This window comes from Pan paniscus, chromosome X, assembly GCF_029289425.2.
Source record: "Pan paniscus chromosome X, NHGRI_mPanPan1-v2.0_pri, whole genome shotgun sequence".
NCBI classification, from domain to species: Eukaryota; Metazoa; Chordata; class Mammalia; order Primates; family Hominidae; genus Pan; species Pan paniscus.
In genome coordinates this window covers 153650950-153671073 of record NC_073272.2, presented here as the reverse complement: position 1 = coordinate 153671073, position 20124 = coordinate 153650950, and positions in this window count along the sequence as shown.

Below are 20124 nucleotides of genomic sequence, written 5' to 3'. Positions count from 1 at the left end.
CCACCACACCCGGCTAATTTTTATATTTTTTTGTAGATATGGGGTTTTGCCATGTTGCCCAGGCTGGTCTTGAACTCATGAGCCAAAGCAATCTGCCGGCCTCAGTCTTCCAAAGTGCTGGGGTAACAGGCATGAGTCACTGCACCTAGCCCTCCAGTTTTATGAGTTTTTGCTTCACATATTTTGCAGTTCTGTGGTTTGGTGTATACGCATTTAAGATTGCTATGTTTTCTTGGTGGAATGACCCTTTATCATACACAGTTTTGTTGTTGAAATGAATTTTAAAGATTTTTATGCAGGTGATTTTTTTTTAACCAGTTACAGTTTTCATGATATTTGGCGCCTGGCAACAGAAGAGGGTCTCTGTGAAAAGGGACTCAACTCAGAGGAGGTAGTTTTGCTTTCTTTAGCTATTCTAGACCGAGACTGAGGAAGAGGAAGGACAGCCTGCACCTCCCTCTGCCCCTCACCATGGAAAAGGGACAAAGCTACCAGTGAACATTCTCATCCACTTGGAGATGCCGATATAACAGAAGCACAAATGGGGCTGGAGGTTTTGATAAGAAACTTGTAACTCCTTAAAGAGGTGTTTGATGAATTGTTTATTCTGCCTCTGACATAGACTCATATTTAACAAGCAGTGGCAGCTCATGGCTGATATTGAAACAAGGTCCTTAGTTTTTTCTTAGTTAAATGGCATTTCTTTAAATCCTGGTCTACATTATGGCTTTTCCTGAGTGTGTATTCCAGTATAGTAATTCATGGTTGGTGATGTTAACTAAGAGCTTATCTTTAGGGAGAAGCACGATGCAGTAAACTCCCAATCCGTGCCTGTGGAGTGAATGGATGAACCAATTCAGTTGGGTTCTGGGGACAATCTAGGTCTGTGATAGTTACTGGGATGGTGGCTGAGGTCTCAGGAGCAAGTGACTCACTTTTAACAAGTAGCTCACAAGACCCACAGGTAGGACAGGACCAGGGAAAGCCACTGGCTCTGCAGAGGAAGACGGCAGGCCACTGAGCTGCCGCTCAAAGTAGGAGTTCACCAGGTGGCTCTGGAAAGTAAGTCGTAGCAGGCTGGGGGCACAGCATGGGCAAGAGCACGGAGGCACAGAAATACTTCCCCTGCTCAGGGACCTAGAAAGAGGGTCTGTAGGCCGGGTGCAGTGGCTCTCGCCTGTAATCCCAGCACTTTGGGAGGCCGAGGCAGGTGGATCAGTTGAGGTCAGGAGTTCGAGAGAAGCCTGGCCAACATGGTAAAACCCCGTCTCTACTAAAAATACAAAAATTAGCCGGGTGTGGTGGTGCACGCCTGTGATCCCAGCTACTCAGGAGGCTGAGTCAGGAGAATTGATTGAACCTGGGAGGCAGAGGTTTCAGTGAGCCGAGATAGTGTCATTGCATTCCAGCCTGGGTGACAAGAGCAAGACTCCATCTCAAAAAAAAAAAAAAAAGAAAGAAAGATGGTCCATAGTATTCCTGGAGTGTACTGTACCACAGGGCATTTGTGCGTGTGCTCATGTGCGTGTGCACGCAAGTGTGTAGATATTCAGGATAAAAATGAGGCTGAAGGTTGAAGAGCCGGGATGTGCCACATGGCTGCCACATCAGAGGAGGGAGCTGTGGGGAGGGAGACAGCAGAGGCTGCCCTTTTGTTCAAGAGCCTAAAGATGCTTCCTGAATGCCAGCTCGGCTCCTGGAGTCCCTGAGGCAGAGCGCACTTGCTCCCCTGGGTCATGCACAAATGCACTTATGTGTGTACACAGACACAGACATGCACAGGCAGACAGACAGACAGACAGACAGACACACACACACACACACACACACATGGGCCTGCCTTGTTCACTGGCGCAGCCCTCCCCAGGCTCTCACACGGCCTCCTGCACACTCCTGCCTGCAGGCACACAGGCAGGCACTCCCGCGTGTTCCGAGTGTGTGCTCATGTATGCGTCCTTGCCAGCCTGATGCTGCTGGCCTTTGAGGCCCCTCAGTGCCGCCTTGCTCCTGGACCCCGTTTTAGCTGGCTGCCTGGGGCTAATCCCTTCCCTTGCCCCCTCCCCCCGCTCCTGGCCCTGTGTACCCTCCAGAGTGTGGGTGAGAGGGTCATGGTGAGGCAGGCCTGCTGGGGGAGGGAGGGAGGCACTCTGCCCCACAACTGGGCCACGGGCATTCAGTGCTGGTTGCTGGCCCTACCAGTCGAGTCCTCACGGGGAGGCCCACCTCTGGACCAGTCACCCAGGGCAAACAGGACGTGACCATCTGACTTGGCCACAGGCTGACAGACCCCTTGAGGCTATTCTCTCTCAGGATCTGTTTGTGCAGACAGCCTCAGAGCTGCAGGGCCCAGCCTCTCATGTTACCTGCATTGGGGAGCAAATGATTTTCACATGTATATGAAATGCAGAGGCTAGTGTACGTGTGTGTGTATGCATGTATGTGTGTTGGCCGCTCACTCCTCACCCAGCCCCTTAGGGGGTTGCTGAAGAAGAAAGGGCCAGAGCCTTCCAGAACCCCTTGGAGCAGCCTACATGCCTGCGTGTGTGCTCCCGGGAGGGGTGTGGAGAGAAGAGGCAACCGCACCTGGAGCCACTATAGATGTGGCGCGGCAGGGGAGCTCGGCATCAGAAATTGCTCAAGTACACTTGAGAATGTACTTGAATTGTACAGAATTGTACAATTGAATTGTACTTGAATGTACAGAATTGCTCCACTTGGGTGGAGGTGTGTAGTGTGCAAGGCCATCCTTGTGAGATGCTAGGTGGGCAGCTGGGCTCCCAGCTCTGGAGCTTGGCTAGAAGTCTGGCTGGTAGGGAGCGGGCAGGCCTCGGGCAGGGCGCCCCAGGCTGAGCAGCTGGCTTCCTTCCTGGCAGTCCCAGCCTCCCGGGCCTCTTTCCCGCCCCTTGAGGCCCCTGGCTGCCGCCCTCGCTGCCCCAGCCCCGGCCACACTGGCCCTTTGCACGGTGTTGACACACATTCCATCGCCTCTGCTTACCGCCTTGCTTTCCATGTGGGCAGATGCCTGCGGCGATGGCTGTCTGGGCCTGTCCTCTCCCTGGGACCCTACTTCCTGCATGGCGATCTTGCAAATACCTCCCACCCACACTGACTTTGACCTGGCCCAGTGGGGGCCCAGGGGGCTGATTCCTGGAGTTTGGGGCACCCCTGTGAGTCCCCAGGCTGAGAGGGCCAACCTCCAGCCCTGGCTGGTGTAGACAAGGGTCCAGGTTCTGAACCCGGGTTTGCTGCCTGGAAGGCCCTGTCCCTGCTTAAGGCAGATGGAGGTGCCTCTGTCAGGAGGCCCCAGGCCTTGGGGCCACATTAAGGGGAGTGGAGAGGAGAGAGGGCTGTGTGAGGACCGCCGGCGGGGCCGGTGTGCCCTGTCATCCTCTCTAGGTTGGGCATGTGTTTGCAATTCTTTACAGTAAAAAACTGAAAACATGCTGGAAGGGAGATTGATCTCCTGACAGGATCATGGGCTTGTCAAGGTCGTCTTCACTTGCTCTAGGCGTCGCGCTCTTCAGCTGACCGCGCTGCCGCCTCCACCACCAATGTGTCCACACACGCGGTGCCAACAATGGTGCACACGGTGGCCCCTGCTCCCCCATTTCTAGGCTTGTGTGGGACCCGCAGCCCACTGCACACGGCCCTTCCTCCTGCAGTGGAAGTGGGGTGCACTCCCAGGGGCCCCTGGCCTAAGGGGCTCACTTCCCAGCCTCCATGCAGGTTGGCCGCTCATGCTCTCTGGAAATGAGCCAAGGACAACGGGAGCTGCCTTCCCAAGGTCGCCCCAGCCCGCACCAGGTTACTGGACGATGCGGGTGCAAAGGTCCCCCCGCCCCCCGCCTCCACGGCCCAGGAGGACTCTGGGCTCAGCTCATTCCCTCGTGTCGGAGTGGCCTGGGCTGCCGCAGCAAATGACCACAAACCGCTTGGCTTCAGCCAACAGGAATTGACTCTCCCAGTTCTGGAGGCCGGAGTCCAGAATCGAGTGCTTCCTCCGGTGGCTCTGGGGGCGGATCCACCCACCTCTTCCAGCTTCTGGGGGCCCTGGGCACTCCCCACCTTCGCCTCCACATGGCCTTCTCTGTGTCTCTCTCTCCTGTCTCTTCTAAGGAAACTGTCCTTGGATTTGGAGCCCCCTGGATCATCTGGGTTGCTCTCATCTCCACATCCTCAATTTAATGACATCTGCAGATGCCCTTTATTTGCATATAAGGCCCTGATCACAGGGCCTGGGTGTTAAGATATGGATGTATCTTTCAGTGGGGGCACAAACCAGTCACCCCACAACGTCTCAACAGCCCAGGCCCCAGCCACAGCGCCCTGGTGAAGGGGCAAGCTTGGGCACCAGGACACACAGCTGAAGGCCACTGGGCACCTCCCTGCCTCTGCTTGAGGAAAGGGGCTCCGAAGCTCTCCCTGCACTGGGCCCCCTGGGGGCCCTGCTCCCTGCAGCCGGAGGTTCCCTGAGCGGCGTCCCCGCCCTTCCCCTAAGCCTTGGGTGGAAGCTTTCGTCCTGGGAGCACAGGCCTGCTGAGGGCTCCTTGCTGCGGGCCAAGTGCTCCTGGCCAGGGCCCAGGGTCTCTGAAGAAAAGAAACCCCTGAGCTCTGGTTTCTCAGGGGCCAAGGGGGCACCTAACTCATGCTCAGCTCCCAGCAGCCAGGGCTGGGTGGTCAAGGCTGGGACATGGGAGCGCTGAAACCTCGGTATATTAAGGGGACACCGGTGCCTGGTGAATGCAAAGCCCTAATGTCCCTGTCCTCCAGATCAGGACGCTTAAACTCATTGAACCTCCTTTTTCAACTAGATGCCAGTGCGGGAAAGGCCTCTGCCCCCAGGATCCCGCAGCCAGCCTGGCCAGCTGAGCCAGCCTAAGGCAGAGGAGGCTCCCCCAACTCTCCTTCCACCTCCTTCAGACCATGTGGCTCCACAGTTGGCCCTGGGGGGAGGTGCTGCCTTGGCTCCCGCCCTGCCGTGAAGGTGGCTCACAGCCCCCTTTGGCCTGGTCTTTTCCCACTGGCTCAGTCCTTTGGGGGACTCGCTCACTTCCCATGGACAGCTTGGCTTCACCCTGGACTTCCCTGCTGGGCCTCTGGGGGCCTGCTGCTGACCTGTCCCCAGGAGGGAGCTGCCTCTGTCCTGGCAGGTGCCCCCAGCACAGCGGGCAGGACCACAGCTGTGGGACAGCGCTTGCTCCCCTGTGCCCCGGCTACCTTGCCTGCCCGTCCTGGGCCAGCCTGGGACAAGAGGAGAACGGGAGACTGGAGCTGGGGGGCAGCCAGGCCAGCCAGACTGGGAGGGGGTGGCCGGGACCCAGGGATGAGAGGGGAACTCCCCACTCCCAGACCCCCCACTCTTCCTCCCCAGCCCCTCCTCACCCACCTTCACACTCCAGCTCTTTCTCCTCCCTTGGCTCTGCCAGGGGCTGTCTCACCCCCTGGACTGCTGACCTGCCGGGCAGTGGCCGCTTTGCAAGTGGCTTCTGGGCCAATGCCCGGAGGAGTGGCGCGAGAAGACTGACCAAGAGGAAGAGATTTGGCTCCAGGACAGTGAGTGGAAGGCTCTTTCCCCCGGGTACCCCGTCTACCCTTCAAAGAGGGGGAGGGTACGCCAGCCATGCCTCAACAACAGTCGTCCATTTCAGAGGCTGCCCAGACCACCCTCTGCTCCCTGCAGGAAATACTGAACCTCTTCATTCATTCATTCATTCAACACATATTGAAGCACCTGTGCTGGTGATAGAAGAGTGGACTTGACCAAGTGGCTGTCGCCATGACTTTGATATCCTAGCTGGGGAGTCGGAAGGTTACCTGAATGAAGGTCAGGTTATTCCAAGCCAGGGTGCACCTGGGCCCAGGCATCCTCTGAGCCCCTTAGCACGAGCATGGCTGTGGCAGGTTCCTGACTCGCCAACCTCTTGTCCTCTGGCACCTGGAGGACCCTGGGTGGCAGTGTCTGTACAGCCGTGAGACCTCCCTGGGGTCCAGAAACTGTGGCTACTGGGCTTCATGGTAAGCCCGGGCTCCTAGGCCTGTGAGGCGCTGGGGCTCTGGCCAGCCTGTAGCCTTCAGTGGGGTGGGTCTGCACAATGGAGCCTCTGCCATGGCCTTCCCTTCCCTCCTTCCTTGCAGTTAACCTACATTTGGTGTCTCCTGGCTTTGCCCTTCATTTCTCCTGCTCACGGTGCCAGCCTCTGAGAACAGGCTGCTGGGCCGTCCCAGTCCCTCCTGCCCCTCCCCCTTACTTGAAGCCAGAGGTCATGGAGCTGAAGCACCAGGCCATGGAGGAGGGTCATGGGAGAGAGAAGGGAACTGTCCAAAGGGGGTGAAGGAGAAGGGGGGGACACCTGGTTGGGGCAGGTGACTGTCAAGAAGACTTTCCAGAAGTCTGGCTAGGAGGCACGGTCCTGTGAGCAAGAGGGTGTAGCTGGAGGGGGCTCCAGTCTGCCTGTCCCTCCCCCACCTTGGCTGTGTCCCCAGCCTTCCTCCCGGTGGCCCAGCCCAGCCCGGCCCTCGCAGTCAGTGAGTTCCTCCTGAGCCAGTTCTGACAGGGACCTGTCCTCCAGGTCAGGGGGTGTTCCATGTGGCTTGGTTCTGTGGGGTCCAGTCTGCCCAGCCAGCGGCCCTGGGGCTTGACTGTGGTTGGCAGCCCTTGATCCACGGCACCCACCACTTGTGTGTTTCAAGGGGCTTTTTCTCACCAAATGAGTGTCCCATGGTTGCCATAAGAAATGACTATGGACCCTGGGGCTTCAAACAGCAGCAATCTCTTCCCTCACAGCTCTGGAAGCCAGAAGTCTGAGATCCAGCTGTGCGCAGGGCCGAGTCTCTAGGGGGGATCCTTCCTGCTTCTTCCAGCTCCTGCGGGCTCCAGGCTTCCTTGGCTCATGGATGCATCACCTCAATTTCTGCCTCCATCTCCACACGGCCTTCTCCTCTCTGTCTCTCCTGTGTCTCAGAAGGATGCCTGTCATTAGATTTGGCACCCCCTGCCCCCCGTCATGTAGGCTTACTGTCATCACATCTGCAGATACCCTCTTTCCTAAAAGGGTCCCACTCACAGGCTCCAGAATGTGGACACATCTTTTGGGGACCAGCACACCCCGACAGGCACCCCATTTCTGAGGACAGCAGCAGGTGGGTGCTGACGGGGCGGCTGCTCTCTGCTGAAGTGTGAAAGGGCTAAACCCTGCAGTGGGGACCCCTCCCTCCTCCTGGCCCAGCCGCCAAAGCCACACGCTCTGTCGCCCTTGCCTGCTCTGGCTCTGGAGAGCTGAGGGCCCTTCTGGGGGCCCAGATGTGTCCGTGGCTGAGCTCGGGTACAGGTTGGTGCCTGAGGTGTCCCTGTTTGTGACTGAGAGGAGTGGGCGTTGGAGAGGCCAAGTCCTTGACCTAACCTAGCCAGAGGGGAAGGGCCGGTGTCCTTGCAGAGGGGCTGACCTCAGGAGGGAGCAAACACAGGGGGCAAGGACAGGCTATGTGGAGGGCTGGCAGGAAGCAGAGTGGTGGGGGGCGGTGGGTCCAGTGGTGTCAGGGAGCTCTGGGGCCCGAAGGATGTGGGGGCAGGAGTGTGCCAAGACAAGGGTCCGCCCACGTCTTGGGGGCCTCCTCGAAGGCTTCCATCAGTCCCATCCCCCAAGCCTTTGCTGTTCTACCCCTTCCTATCCCCATGCTTGGAAATTATGCGGCCACATAAATGCTGCTCACGGTGGGGCCATGCGAGCTGCATTTTGTTTTCCCAGGAGTTAATCATTGTCCTTTGGGTAGCTGTTTGCTCGTATCACGAACTCAACCCTAGACCCCATCCGTGTGTGGAAATGTTCTCTCAAGATGTCCAAACACAGCCGGCATTTGAGTGATTTCATCTTGCAGAAACCCTCTCACAGCAGAGCCTCTAACCTCCCCAGGCTGTCTGCCTCACCCCTGCCCCTAGGCGAAGCTGGCATCCTGGGTCTCCCTCTGCCCTTCCCCCCTCCTATGTTGCAGCCCTCAGTTTATGGTCACTTTTCCTTTAAAAATAATGTCCTCCTTGTGTAAAGTTAAAAACACACATTGAGAAAGAGCTAGACGGAATCTCAGTAGCCTTGACTGTTCCGCGTGACCTTGAGCAATCATCTCCCCTTGCGGGATCTCGCTCGCATTATCTCTGGAAGGACAGAGTTGGACTGCAGTCATTCATGAATGCTTCACTTATTCACCAGACACTCATTTCGTGGTGACTCTTAAGAAATGGTTTATTATGGAAAAGTCAAACATAAACAAAGACAGAGTTCATGAAACCTTGTGGATCCATCAGCTGGCATCAACAGTTCGCCCACATTTTTCATTTATACTTTTCTTTTTTCTGCCGGAATATTTTTTAACTTGTTCTTTTTAAACTGTTAGATTCACGAGGACGTTGGTAAGAAGTGCCTGGGAGGCTGTGGCCCCTCCCCACAGGTCCCTCTGACATTGGCTACTTGAACGCCCGAGGCACAACCGGAACCTGGACGCAACATCGATGCTCGGGTGTCTCCTGTGTGCGCACACTCGTGTATGTGCGTCTCTATGCAGCTTCATCACTGTGTACATTCATGGAACTGCCAGTGCAATCAAATTACAGAGCGGTTTCCTCACCACAAAGCCCCCGTGCTACCCCTTTATAGATGTGTGTTTTTGTAAGAAACTGCCAACTGCTTTCCCGAGTGGCTGCCCGGTTTGACATATCCACTAGCGATGGGTGAGCGCTGGTTTCTCCACACACCCACTCCGGCATCTGCTGTGGTTTAGTTCAGCCATGGGATAGGTGTGTGATGCACTGCACTGCGGTTTTGATTTGTGTCTCCCTAACAGCTGGTGATGCTGAGCCCCTTTTTGTGTACCTCTTGACGACGGTAAGACTGATCAGCAGATTCAGGTGGTGTCGGCCTGATCTGGCCTTTATAGAATTCTCTAGTATCCTTTTGCCCAGTGTTTTTAGCACCTAGATCCATTATTTAGGGTTAAAAATGGTGATTTTTCGATTCTATAATTCTTCCTGCATTTCCTAGTTGGAATTCGGTAACAGAAGAGCTTTCCCTCATCGACTGTTTGGTCACCATAAAAAACAGGTGGGGCAGGAATAGCCAGATAGCCATGTGAGTCTTCTTTCTACACATCACCCTTCAGAGTCACAAGCCAGTCCCCAACAACTTCTGCAAGTGACCCACAATTAAGAATATTCTGACTCTGGGCTGGGCATGGTGGCTCACGTCTGTAATCCCAGCACTTTGGGAGGCCGAGGTGGGCAGATCATTTGAGGTCAGGAGTTCGAGACCAGCCTGACCAACGTGGTGAAACCCCATCCCTACTAAAAATAGAAAAAAATTAGCCAGGCATGGTGGTGCACGCCTGTAGTCCCAGCTACTTGGGAGGCTGAGGCAGGAGAATTGCTTGAACCTGGGAGGTCGAGGTTGCAGTGAGCCGAGATCAACGCCGCCTGGGTGACAGAGCAAGACTGTGTTTCAAAAAAACCACATATATCCCACCAGGTGTGTACAATAAAAATACTGCTTTTCCTGTCTTGTCTTTTCCTTTTCTTTTCTTTTCCTTTCCTTTCCTTTCTTTTCCTTTCCTTTCCTTTCTTTTCTTTTCCTTTCCTTTCTTTTCTTTCCTTTTCTTTCTTTTTTCTTTTCTTTTCTTTTCTTTTTTCTTTTCTTTTCTTTTCTTTTTTTTTTTCTGAGACGGAGTCTTGCTCTGTCGCCTAGGCTGGAGTGCAGTGGTGCAATCTTGGCTCACCACAACCTCTGCCTCCCAGGTTCAGGCGATTTTCCTGCCTCAGCCTCCTGAGTAAATGGGATTACAGGTGTGAGCCACCACGTCTGGTCAACCAAAATACTGTGTTTCAAGACACTTGAAATACTTCTATATATGATTATGCCGCCAACTTTTATATGGTTTGGTTCATCTGTTTCTGTTTGTTTGATTCTTAGGGATGGCAGTGATCTTTCTTTTTGATTTTTTATATTATGGAAAACTTTTTTCATTAAACAATATATGTGTATTCATATCCCCACATTTTTATACAAAAAATGGCATATTGTCGTGTGCCTCACTGTTGGGTGTATCTTGGTATGCTGGGGTGCCCAGGGCAGCATGCTGACTCTAGTTGCATAGTATTCCAACACGCAGGTCAGCCCCAGCTTGTTCAAACAGGCCCAGCTGATGGATGGTGGCGTCGTTTCCAGTACTTTGCTATTACAAATAATCACCCATTCTTGTTAGGTCTGTAGGACTCCTTCCCTCCCTCCCTCTCCCCCATTCGTTTGCATATATATATACACATATGTATATACATATATATACACATATGTATATACATATATACACACACATATATACATATATACACACATATATACATATATACATATATACACACATATATACATATATACATATATACACACACATATATATACATATATACACATATATACATATATACACACATATATACATATATACACACATATATACATATATACATATGTATGTGTGTGTGTGTATGGGTATATATATATATATTTGGTCATCTGTGTAGCTGAATCTCATCCTAACTGATAGAAGAGAGAACCATGCAGATGGTGGTGGGGGGGTGGTTCCTTTTAGACTTCTCATTCTGCAAGTGTTGGGCCTTGTCTTCTGTCCCCACAATCCATGAGGCCATGAAAACTGAAGCCCAAAGTCACCAGGGTCTGCAAATGCCCGAGGGTGACAGTTAGCCTCACTGTTCTGGTTACCTCTCGGAGTTCCTGCTTTGACTTAATTTTTGGACTCTGGGAATTCCTTACTTCTCTGCCATATCATTGGTGCATTTAGAAAAATGATTTTAAGGCCAGGCACAGTGGCTAATGCCTATAATGCCAGCACTTTGGGAGGCCGAGGCAGGAGGATCACTTGAGCCCAGGAGTTCGAGACCAGCCTAGGCAACAGAGTGAGACCCCCGTCTCTATAAAAAATTAGCCAGGCATGGTGGCACCTGTAGTCTCAGCTACTCGGAAGGTGGGACCATAAAAGGTGTTGTCATCATCGTCAGGATGAACTGCAAATGTCGACCACTACCTCTTCATCACCAGGCCTCAAGGAGAATTGCTCATTTCTAAGCCTGGCATGAGGGGGAGGGGAAAATACCTCCTCTTGAGTATTTGTACTCACAAACCAGCACCACATGGCTTTGCAGCTGGGATTTACAACACCCAGATAGGCCATTAACTCCTCAAACTGAGAATTTAGTTTAAAATACTTCTGGGCCAGGTGTGGTGGCTCATACCTGTAATCCCTCCACTTTAGGAGGCCAAGATGGGAGGATCACTAGAGCTCAGGGGTTCAAGACTAGCCTGGACAATATAGAGAGACCCCCCCCCCCGCCCAATCTGTACAAAAAAAAAAAAAGCTGGGTGTGGTGGCATCTGTGGTTCCAGCTACTCAGGAGGTTGAGGCAGGAGGATTACTTGAGCTCAGGAGTTGGAGGCTGCAATGAGCCATGATTGCGCCATTGCACTCCAGCCTGGGTGACAGAGTGAGACCCTGTCTCAAAAAAAAAAAAAAAAAAAAAAAGGTTCTGGGTTAAAGTGCCCCGGAAAACTGTCAGAAGGCAATGCAAATCCTCTCTGGAGGGACCCACCTTCAACCAGGTCTCAAGGCATTCCCACTCTGAAGACCTGAGAAGGAAAAATATCCAGTAAAAAAATCCAAACACGAGTAAAACAGGAAAGCGCTCCATGGGTGAGTGCCAGCAGAGCACAGCTCCCACAGCCAACGCTGGGATTATCAGCTACAGAGCATAACGTCAGTGTGTTTAATACATTGGGAGAAATCGAAGAGGGGGTTGAAAATATCAAAAAGGCAGCATTCTATGAAACAACCAAGGATATATGAAAATGAACCAAATTATACTTTTAAAAGTGGAAAATAAGGTAGTTGAATTTAAGAATTCAGTGAAGGACTTCCGCTTGTGATCATGATAAATTAGTGAATTCATGCCTCCGTCCTACTGAGGGCAATTCGAAAAGCTGGAAAAATATAAAAGTCATCTGCTTGAAGGCATCATAGAACAAAAAGAGGATGAAGAACTTCCAGGGCAGGATGCTAGGGAGGCGAGGCCAGTGTTTGCAGCTGCTCACGCCCTGAGGGTGATTGGAGATTGAGAACAAGGGGAGTACAAACTGTCCAGGGCTTTTGACAGCTCCTGGGGCTATCAGGACAGGCACGGGAACCAGGACCCTGCTCATGGAGCACCCTGGTGCATCTCTCTCATTTCCGTGGGGACCCTGTAGGGCTGTTCTCTAGGAGTAAAGGTGATCCAGCAATGGAAAGTCTCCTAGTACTTTAGCTAGCTTTTTAGCCTCTCAATACCCCAAACTGGATTAGGGCAACTAATCTTAGATTGCTGGCATCCTCAGAAGCTGGGACAGCCAAGTGGCATCTTCTCTGGAGGAAGGTGACATTGCCCTCGTCCTTAAGTTATCACTATAAAAATGTTTGCAATTGAAATGTTCAGCAAACAATAAAAATAACTAGGCATATGAAGAGTGAAGGCAATATGAATGAAAGCAGCAGAAATAGACCCATAGTGGAATTATCAAATACAAACTTTAGGATAACCTACGGTAATCAAGACTGCATGGTATTGACATAAGAAAAGGCTCATAGATCCATGGAATAGAATTGAGAAGCCAGAAATAAACCCACACATCAATGGTCAATTGATTTTTGCCAAGTGCACCAAGACCATTCAATGGGAGAAAGAATCATCTCTTTAACAAACGGTGCTGGGGTAACTAAACATCCACATGCCAAAGAATGAAGCTAAACTCCAGCTTCACACCATACAGAAAAACTCACTCAAAATGGATTAAAGACTCACATGCAAGCCCCAAAACTATGAAACTCTTAGAAGAAAACGTAGGTGTAAGTCTTCATGACCTTAGATCAGGCAATAGTTTCTTAAACGTGATACCCAAAGCCCAAGTGACAAAAGATAAAATAGATACATTGGACTTCATCAAAATTGAACAGTTCTGTGCTGCAAATGTTACTATCAAGAAAGTGAAAAGACAACTCGCAGAATGAAATAGAAGATTTGCAAATTATATATCAGATAAGGGACTTGTATCTAGAATATATCAAGAACCTCACAAAAACCCACAATAAAAAGACAAATGACCCAATTTTTAAAGTGAGTGGAGGATTTAAATAGATATTTCTCCAAATAAGATGTGCGAGAGGCGAATGAGCACAGGAAAAGATGCTCGACATCACCAGTCATCAGAGAAATGCAAATCAAAGCCACATGAGATACCACTTCACACTAAGATGGCTCTGTTCAAAAGGACGGACACCGACAAGTGTTTCCCAGGCGTGGTGGCTCATACCTGCAATCCTAGACTTTGGGAGGCCAAGGTGGGCCCATCCCTGAGCCCACGAGCTCAAGACCAGCCTGGGCAAATGGTGAAACCCCATTTCTACAAAAAATACAAGAAAATTTAGCCAGGTGTGGTGGTGCACGCCTGCGGTCCCAGCTACTGTGGAGGCTGAGGTGGGAGGATCATGAGCCCAGGAGATGGAGGCTGCAGTGAGCCATGATCGTGCCACTGCACTCCAGCCTGGGTAACACAGTGAGACACCATCTCTACAAAAAGTTAAAAAAAATTTAGCCAGGCATGTAGTTGTGCACCTGTGGTCCCAGCTACTGGGGAGGCTGAGGTGGGAGGGTTGCTTGAGCCTGGGAGGTTGACACTGCAGTGAGCTATGATCATGCCACTGTACTCCAGCCTGGGTGACAGAGCAAGACACTGTCTCAAAAAAAAAATACTATAATCTACAGACCTTAGAGTTTATTGATTGTGCCAATAATATCTTTTCTATAATGTTCTTTCCAGAAAAGGAGCACCTCTGATCACACGTTCTATGCAGCTGACCTAGCTCTTTAGTCTCCTTAAGTCTGGACCAGCTCTTTGTTCTTCGTGGTTTTCGACAGTTTTCAGGAGCATATGGGCCAGTGATTTTGCAGCATTTCTGTGTGTTGGGGCTTGGCTGATGTTTCCTCATGATTCCAGCCAGGTTTTGCACTTTCCATGGCAATAGCTCAGAAGTGCTGCTTCCCTCTCTGTGTATGGCATCAGGAGGCCACGACACCAGTCCCCTTGTCCCATTGCTGATGATGATCACTTTGATCGTGTGGTTAAGGTGGCATCTTCCAGGTGTCTCTACTGTCCAGTTCCCATGAGTTTTTTCATCCATTGATTATTTTTTGCTTGAAACTCATTACTACAATAGTTGCCAAGTGGCGATTTCCTATTTCCATCATTCCTTCTTCATTTATTATTTGGCTTTCTTCTGTGAGAAAGAGCTTCTCTTCTCCCCCTTTACAATCGTGTGTTGCTTAATGATGGGGCTATGTTATGAGAAGAGTGTTGTTAGGTGATTACATCATTGTGCGAACATCCTAGAGTGCACATACGCAAACCTAGATGGTGTAGCTTACTGCACTCCCAGGCTATATGGTATGGCCTATTGCTCCTGGGCTACAAACCTGTACACTATGATAATGTAGGCAGCTGTTAACACAGTGGTAAGTATTTGTGTATCTAAACCTAGAAAAGGTCCAGTCAAAATGCAGTATTATAGGCTGGGCACGGTGGCTCACACCTGTAGTCTCAGCACTTTGGGAGGCTGAGGCGGGAGGATCACTTGATCCTAGAAATTCAAGAACATCCTGACCAACATAGTGAGACCCCATCTCTACAAAAAAGTTTAAAAATAGCCAGGTGTGGTGGCAGGTGCCAGCTACTAGGGAGGCTGACATGGGAGGATTGGTTGAGCCTGGGAGGTCTAGGCTGCAGTGAGCTGAGGTCACGCCACTGCACTCCAGTCTGGGCAACAGAGTGAGACCCCATCTCAAAAAGAAAAAAAAAGTGCAGTATTATAATCTTGTGGGACCACTGTCATATGTGCAGTTTGTTTTTGACCAAAGTGTCATTATTCAGTGCACAACTATACTTATTTCTTTTTATCACTGTGGACTCGGGGGTTTCTTACTTTCTGGAAGAACAGGGTGTTCTAGGCTCATCTTGACTTTCCCTGGTCTCCTTTTCTGGAATCAGCCATTTCTCCTAGGATCCCTAATTCATTTTGAGTGGATAATGACACTTAGAAGCTTACTGGGAAATTACACACACATAGAGAATACATACATATATGTGTATATATGTATATACAGTCCCATATCTCTCTCTCTGTCTCTCTCTCTCTCTCTATCCATCTATCTATCTACCATGAGTTCATACTGACCCATCCAATTTCAACCCAACAGTACCACGTCCCTTCTAGTCTTCCTCCTACTTGCTGGTTGGTAACTTCTTTCCCTCTTGCTGAGAAAGTTGGCTCCCATTACCCGCAATATATTTATGTATTTGCTCAGTCCTAGAATACTTGGAAAGTAGTTTCAGAATCATCAACTCATGTCTCTGGAAAGAAGAAAACTACTCTGCAGATTTCCAGGTTTGTCTAGAGTTATTTTTGTTTTTCACTCGAGGACATATACTCCCATACCGTGTTCAGGTTGCTTGCCGAGTTTTTTTCTCTTTCAAGGTGGTTGTGTTATTGTTCGATATATGGTTTGCTTCACTTGTTTCCGTTTGTATTTCCTGTGAGGATCTATTTCCCCACCCTTGTGACTTGATCTGTTTTAGGTACTTTGAAGTTCAAATGCTCTCTGTCTTCTGATTATGACGAGGACATGGGTTTTGGGTGGGTTTATTTGTGCTTGCTTTTTAAAAGTGATTTTGGTTTGGAAGCTCTGTTGAGAGTTCCAGATTTAAGGGGCTGCCATTACCTTGGATATCCAGGATTTTCTGAAAAATCAATGTTTTGAGCATGCCAGTTCTTTCCAATTTAAGTTTTAGATTGAACGTAATTGTAATGTAAATGCCATTTGTAAACGGAGCTTGACAAGGTGGTTCTTAAATCTATATGGAAGAACAAATGGCACAGCTAAGACACTCAGAGAGAAGGAGGAGGTGGGTGGAGTTGCCTCACCAGATTCTAAGAATTATTATAAAGGTGCCATATTTAAGATAGTGCGGGCTGGGCACAGTGGCTCATGCCTGGAATCCCAGCACTTTGCGAGGCTGAAGAGGAGGATCACTTGAGCCCAGGAGTTTGAGACCAGCCTGGGCGACACATGGTGAGACCCTGTCTCTACAAAACGTACAAAAAATTGGCCAGGCATGGTGGCGGGCATCTGTAGTCCCAGCTACTCAGGGGGCTAAGGTGGGAGGACCACCTGAGCCCGGGAGGTCGAGGCTGTGGTGAGCTGAGATTGCGCCACTGCACTCTAGCTTGGGTGACAGAGTGATACCCTGTCTCAAAACAAACAAACAAACAACAACAACAACAAAAACCTTGATGTATGACAAAGCTGGCATTGCTGGCCAGTGGGGGAAGGAGATGTTCAATAAATAATGCTGGACAATTGGTTATCCATATGGAAAATAAGGTCTGACGACATCAAGTGTTGGCAAGGCTGTGAAACCGCTAGAAAGCTTGTATACTACAGGGGGGGCATATGGATTGGTACAACCACTTGAGAAAACAATTTTTCATTGCCCAGCAAAGTTGCAAGTGTACATTTCTGGTGGCCCAGGGATTTTCCCCTGGATATGCCCACTAGTGAAACTTGTGCTGGGCATCAAGACTCTGGTAACAGCCCAAAAAGTGGAAACAATTCCCCCTTCCACCAAGCAGATGATGCAGAGATCAGTTGTAGTTTAATCCCACAACAGAACAGAATGCTTGCGGGAAGAATGGATTACAGCTCTTAGTCTCGGGAATACCACATTCAGTGGAAAGGCACGTTATAGAATAATACAGACAGTATGATTCCATTTGTATAAAATTCAAAACAGGCAAAACTAAAAAATATATTGTTTGGGGATGCAAAGGTGGTGAAACTATAAAGAAATACACAGGAGTGGTATATGCAAAATTCCAGAAGGTCACCTCTGAAGTGGGGGTAGGGGACATGGGGCAATGAGAAGGGTCACCCAAGGTCCTTCAAAGGGAATGTTACCTTCTAAGCTGGTGGTGAGTACACAGAGGTTTGTTGTATTGTTCTTTACACTTACACATATTTTGTAAATGTCCTTTTGTGTCTACTCAGTATCTACTAGACCATTTTAAAAGGTGAGAGTTCTGCTGAATTCCATATGGAGAGGCACCGTGATCCTTTTGTGGCTGAGAAACCTCAAAAGTCTTCATTAGGCCCTGGTGACCCCCCCCCCAGGTAACAGATGAGGGGAAAAATTGGGTCCCAGGACTGGCTCTGACTGCTGCCATCTCTGGTCACAACAGCTGGTACCCACTGGTAGGGCTGTGCCTGCGGCTAAAATGTCAAAGTACTTCTGTACCCGTTGGTAAATTGCAGCTGTCCCCGAACCAGTCTCTCCTTTGGGACCCCCCCCTCACCCCCTGCTCCTCCTGATCCGGAACTAGTGGCTCATTCTGAGCATAGCAGTGGCCCTTGGAGAACCTGCACCAGCCCCTCAGCAGCCTCTGTACCTGGGCTACCCTGGTGTTAAGTGCTGGGGACATTCACACTGCGCCCTTGGGGTCCCAGCACCCACACTTTGGGAGGAGAGAAGACTTCAGGTGACGTCCACCCACCGGCTCCGTGTGCAGCCCTGTCCACCCACAGCCAGTTTGCCTCATGGCTAGGTCACCTCCAAGCCTGAATTTGGAATTCAAATGAAGGAGTTTATTTTTACCTTTTATTCAACAGCGGCTGTAGCTTAATCAGTTCTCTAATGATCAATTGTTCTGGTTTTAAGAAATCAAGCACTTTGAAACCAATTCACTGAAGGCCCTTCTGTCTTTGCGAATGGATTGCTTGTCAGTCGGGTTAGGGGCTACTTCCTCTCCTGGGGGCTCTTTTTCTTCTTTCTTTTAAAGTAGATGATCTGGTTGCCAGAGCCTTTTGCACAGGGTTGCCCATTTGCCCTTGGGCTGGCGTTGCCCCCTCTGGCTCCAGGCGATTGCTCCCTGTGCCCGCAGCTGTCGTGCCCGGCTCTGTGAGGGGAAGAGGGAAGCGAGGCAGTGTGGCCCCACACTTGGCTGCACTGTGTGTTTCACTATGTCTAATGCACAAAGAAAAACTGCATCAGGACACACAAAATCAGTCCAAAATATCTTTTTTTTTTTTTTTTTTCCTTAGACGAAGTCTCACTCTGTCCCCCAGGCTGTAGTGCAGTGGTGTGATCTCAGCTCACTGCAACCTCCGCCTCCCGGGTTCAAGCAATTCTCCTGCCTCAGCCTCCTAGAGTAGCTAGGATTACAGGCGTGTGCAACCACGCCCGGCTAATTTTTTGTATTTTTAGTAGAGACGGGGTTTCACCATGTTGGCCAGGCTGCTTTCAAACTCCTGACCTCATGATCCCCGCCGCCTTGGCCTCCCAAAGTGCTGGGATTACAGGCATGAGCCACTGTGCACGGCCAGTCCAAAATATCTTAATAAAGTATGCTTATTTCTAGGAAAAAACGATCTTAGGAAAAGGTCTTTATCCAAAAGGACAAGAATTCTCTTGGTTTCCTCAGCTCAGGGGAGAGGCCTGAGTAGAGAAAACAGAAAGGACAAGGGCAAGATGCCCCAAAGGGGTAAGTGCCCTCCTGGCTCGTCTTGGCCTCTGGCCCCGGCAAGAATCACACACTTCCCTCAGGAGACCAGCCTTACTCACTCCCACAGAAGCCCGGACAGAAGCAGGCTGCCCTTAGGGGAATGCTGTGTTTTTAATCCATAAAATGCCAAAAAGCTGGGAGAAAATAAGGCCCTGCCAGAGCTGTGGACACAGCCCGCAGTCCCCGGAGGCTGTGGGGAGAGCTGGGTACGTCCCCCTGGGGATGGGGGGCACGCTGTATTCCTGAGGAGGCACCTGCCTGTCTGCCTGCTGAGGTTTCTGAAGGCAGGACATTTGCTGAGCCTGGCAGGACTGAAGGCACTCTTACCCCAGCTGCCTTCTGCCCTGGGGGCACAAGGTGTGGGGGCCAGAGGTCTGAGGGGGTCCGGTAGACGCTGGTGGGGCCCAGAGAGGACAGCGCTTCCCAATCCCAGAGGGTCTTTAGCCTCAGCAAGGAAGGGGCTGAGCCTGCCCTCAGAAAAGGGCGACCCCATTGGCAGGCATCAAAAAGCCCAGGCAAAGATGGGGCCCCTCTCACCCCCTCACCCTGGCACAAGTTCTGCCTGCCCCGGCCCGGGGGGGTGGGGGGTGGGAAGGGAGGGAAGGGAGGTCAGGTCACCTCCTCTCCATTCCAGTCCATTCCAGCCCCAAGGATGGGGAGGGGAGGCCCATGGGATGTGAGTCTGGGCTGAATTTTAATAACTGAAAAGGACCAGAAAAGTTAATGATCGGGGTGGGGGAGGTGTCAGAACACAGTGACTGGCGTAAACAAGCCCTGTCATGAGTTCCACCAACAGGAATGGTCTGGAATGGCCGGCACAGCCCCAGGAAGTGCTGGAGGGGCTGCAGACCCAGGTGTGATCACCCCGCTAGGCTGTGTTGCCCAAGCTGGGGCCAGGCCTCCAGGGCGCCTCCTCACCCTGTCCCCTCCAGATGGGGCAGAGCAGGGAGCAGCCGAGCAAGGACATGCGTTTGAGGACAAGTGGGCAGTACAGACATTTCCCACTCACTGAGGCTAGGAGGCTGGGCTGGGAGCGCCCCGGGGTGAACAGAAAGCACTGGGCTGTGAGGGAGTCCTTGAGCAGACTGGGTCCAACAGGAAGGCTGCAGCGGTGGAACCCCGAGCTCAGCCCTGCTAGTGATTTTCTAGGCTCTGTTGTGCTGTGCCAGCTCCGGACCTGCCAGGAAGCCACCCTTTGCTCTTTCTCTGGCCAGAAGAGAAGAAGGCTCTCCAGTCCTGATGGCCTAGGTCCAGCGCCCAGGCCAAGGGCGCCCCCCCAGACAGGTGCTGACTCTAGCATTTGTCCATCTGGCCCGCGTAGCCGCCCTCCGGTGTCTTTAGATCCGTGGCCTTTTCTCCGTGGTGGGCGGGTCTGCAGGGCAGTCTGTCCCCTTCCTCGCGTGGCGGCCTGCTGCACACCAGCGGCAG